Genomic DNA, 4480 nt, shown 5'->3' with positions numbered 1-4480 from the left:
GGCCGCCTGTTACTGTCCGAGACTTGCAGATTGCACTTCTTGAGGAGTGGAACAGTATTCCCCAAAGTCTGATCGATAACCTCATCGCATCCATGGCAAACAGGTGTGCAGCAGTCTTAGCTGTTCGAGGAGACCACACGCCCTATTAAAACTCATGCATCATGTCTAAACAGTACTTTTTTTTATCGTTTACATGTAACCAAATTGTTGCCCTAAATCATCTTTTCATGTTTTTTCCATATTTTCAAAGAATTAAAGCTTAATTCCAAATTTTTTTACGTCTTTTTTCTGTATTGCGCGTTGATACGCGTGTACTATCCATTGTATGCCAATACGTGGCTGTCTCGCACGGTTTTCTTCACTTTTTTGCTTGCTCCCCTAATTGTTTTGAGCAGTGTATATGAATTGACATCATCATCATCGTGCCCCCCCCCAGACTTCCAAGTTTATCTCCCCTATGGGGGCGGGGAAGAAGAGATCGGATGAAACGGGACTATTTTGACATAACGATAAATCGCGGGAAAGGACGAAACGACATTACCGAATTCGGAGGAGAAGGACCACAAGTAATCTCTTTCGAAGAATTTGAATTTCTAATCTTCAAAAAGCATGCTATTAAATGAACAAAAATTGGTTAAGATAGCATAAAAAGGTATTTTCATTCGATATTTCTTTTTTTAAGAGAATATTTAAATTTTTGATTGTTTCGGGGAGGGGTGGAGAATGCCCCCCCCCCCGTATACGCCTCTGACTAGAGTTGATTCTTCTATTAGTGCCCTTTTTCCTCCAAGTGGCCCACCAGGGAAAATTTCTTATAAAATGGCCTGCCACATGGCATCTGTCGGGTTCGTTTTCAATAACTGATTGCCACAATCATAAGCACTGCCACTTTTATATATATATATCTTGGTTTAATCATAATTTTCAACAATAAACATTATACTATTAACACGTCATCCTCGCTTACAGCGAGCCTTTGAAACTACCTCCTGGAGCCACTCTCTAACTATCCAAAACACATCAAGCTTCTTTTCTCCGTCGAGGGCCTTTCTCCCCTACCCACGCTTTCTAATCCCATCATGCTCCTTCCCGATGGGGGGAAACCTTACAGCATCCACCACGTCAATCATAGAATCTCCCGCCGATTGACTAGATCCACCAACACAACGGATTATAATATTGTTCCGGATAATTTTTCACAAGACTTCGAGATTGCAAAACAAGAAGTGGTTCGACGAACAAATACAGATTTATTTACAGAACAGCAATTTACACGTATTTTCAAACTAATCAGAGAGCTAGCAACTTTCTCGCAAAGTTCAATCACAACTGATTTTTCATCGAATCTCTCTTTTGGAATCTGGCTACTATAAGCTTCGAGAAAAGGAACATTCTACAAAATTCTACTTCCCAGTTTCTAAGTTGGCGGCGCAACCATACGGAGGTTCAGGGGGTCTATTCAACACACCCTATAGATAAGAGCCCTATCTATCTATCTTATCTATAGGGGGGTTTCTATACAGAACCACTGTCTTGAGGGCGGGACCTTCTGGAAGCTTGTGTCCAACCCTTCACCAGTTCTTCGCCAATCGCATGCCTTTGCGCAGTACCGAAACCGGTATCAACAGATTTTGATATTTCTGAGAGCCATCGAACAAGTCGCGCCATCTATCGTCTATAGATCGTAAGAATATGAATAATCCTTTCTTATCAGCTTCTTTCACCTCGGGAAAAAAGGCAGATTTACGCTAAAGAAAAGGAAAATTTCCGAATTTTTTATTTTTATTATCATCGCGGCTTGGTTTTCGAGGTAGAGTTTTTCGAAAATTACTACGAGATAGAGAGGTGAAAATACATTGATTTAGTACAGTTATATGCAAGGATTTTTTCCATTTTTCGAGAAATAGAGGTTTCACTGTATCAGCTTTCTACAGTTGAACATGATGGTGGTGGGCTGCTTGGATCACCCGGTGCTGGTCCTTGCGAATAACAGGCATCATGGACCAAAAACAGTATTTGGACATTCTAAAGGTCCATCTGTGTTATTCTACGGCAAAAATGAAATGCCTCGAGAACGGATTTTTCAACAACTCAATAATCCGAAACACACAGCCAATTCTGTGAAATCGTGGTTTACTGCCGCAAAATGAGAGTTCCAAAATGACCATCGCAGTAACTTGATCTAAATTACTGAATTCAATAGAGAATCTATGGAAGGTGTTTAAACGTCGCCGTAAAAAAAAAGCTGCGAAATTTTCTAAATCTGGATGCAAAATTTCAGTTTTTGCAGCAAGAATGAGAAAAAAATACCTGCCAAAACTTTGACCAATTTGGTGGATTCAATGCCCCGCAGAAGTTTGAGTATTTTTGTAATAAACAAAGTATATGGATTAGATTACGAGATTATTTTCAGATATGTATATTATTAGTGGGTAAGAATGGAATTTATATGCTTTTATACCGATTTAACTCATGGATTAAAATATTTGAACAAAAATAAGGCCGTTCGACTTTTTTTGAACGCGACTATATGATAGCATATAGCTTATACGTTATGAAAATTATCTACATTTCAAATTTCATTAAAGATAACAGATTAAAATGAGCTTCGTCGAACAAACGAAACAATTGTATGAAACAGTTGATCCAAAAAAAATACAGGAATGTCCTGTAAAATACGGGTCATTTACTGACACTACTCATAATGGTCTGTCGAAATTTTTCATACTTTTCACTAATCCTTGGGTACAAAAAGGTTGAGAAATGTTGGACCAGGGCCACTCTTATCAGATGCGGGGCCCGTTGCGAAAATAATTTTGTTGCTCCTTTCCCCGATTTTATATATTTTGTGGGGGGGGGGGGTGAAACCGACATCTAAAGAGATTCATGCATTATCACAGAATATACACAGGAATGGTGAAAAATATTTACTCACCAATGAAAATTCAAAATCAAAGAAAAAAACTCAAAGTCGATGAAAACTTTGAATCATAGTGCGAGAAAAATAACCCAGAATTGATGAAAATTTAGAAATAACGAGATAAATAATTCCAGATGGTAGAAATTCATAATTAATGAGACAAATAATTCCAGAACTGATGAAAATTCAGAAATAATGAGACAAATCATTGCAAAATTGATGGAAATTCAGAATTAATGAGACAAATAATTTCTGAACTGATGGAAATTCAGAATCAAATCAGTTGAAGCTCAGATACCTTGTTTAGTACAAATATGAAATGTATTTCACATGTATATTTTTTCACTTTTATTACCGTAAGTGCGGGGCCCGGCGTGACCTCACCTGTCGCCCACTTCAAAGCGCGGCTCTGTGCTGGACTAGAGGATGACATGAAAAAAATTAAAATTTCCCATGTAAGATTAAGCTTTTGACTTTTATTCGAAAATAGTTTCAATTGAAGTTCTTTATCGAAGAGAGAAAGTCCTCTGAAGTCATATTTTTTCTGAATTTTTTTCCGTGTTTTCTTTGATAAATGCAGAATACGAGAATTTTTTGCCGAGTACTGCCCTCAAAGCTATAACAGCTTACAAAAGCCCTGGCAGGCTGAAATTCAACGAGAGAAGTTCTCGAAGGCCAAGTCAAGTTAATGGAAAATTCGCTATGATAAATGTTTCTGAGAATTTGGTACGTTAATGAATATTAAGAAGTCACCTACGAATAAGGCAAATACACAAAAAATACAAAAATCCTAATACATTTCGACACCAATGGGTGTCGTCTTCAGAGGAAAAAATATTTAACCACTAATCACGCTGACCGAGTATCCCACTTGGGTTGAATACAAAACTCTCTGTTGCTCATCCACGTTAATGAATGTCCGCAAAAATTAAGAATTTTAAATAAATAAAATCCTCACGAAATTTAATAAATTAAATTAACGAGTCGAAAATGACACCACACACAATCTTAGTGTTAGTCTTGTTATGAGTTAGATTTCGCTATGTCAAGAAGTTCCTTGATAAATGTCTGACCGACTGAGGCAGATGCATTTTATCAAGGCGTACCGAGTCTATTGACTCCCATAAGTTTCCCTGTTCGATGCTGCTCCGTACGAGCTGGATGAAGAAGATTAGAAATTGTTTGTATGTGATATATATACGAGTATAAGATGTGTGTCAATAAAAAAAATAAATAAAATCCTTGATAAATCTGAATTAAAAAGTTAAATGCCGAGCACAAGGTCAATGCCTCTCCCAACAACAACTGTAAGGGCCCCTGGGAGGGCGGTAATTAAATCAACATTAAAAAATCAACCATAAATCTGTTTATAAATCTACAGATTTATGGTTGAAAAACAAAAACTTGATTTGCAATACGCGGGTTTAAAGATAACCAATCGAAACATTCGTGTTTTCGGTTCATCCGACTTCTCCACCAATGAGATGAAAGAGAGGCGTATTTCTGTTGGGACGACGACATGCTGACGGCATATTCATTTTCTTTCACTGGCTGTCATAT

This window comes from Pholcus phalangioides, unplaced genomic scaffold, assembly GCF_987345545.1.
Source record: "Pholcus phalangioides strain wild (caught in Gottingen) unplaced genomic scaffold, Ppha-v1.0 ptg000007l_1, whole genome shotgun sequence".
Classification (NCBI taxonomy): Eukaryota; Metazoa; Arthropoda; class Arachnida; order Araneae; family Pholcidae; genus Pholcus; species Pholcus phalangioides.
The sequence above is the reverse complement of the archived record's forward strand: the minus strand, read 5'-3'. Positions refer to the sequence as shown.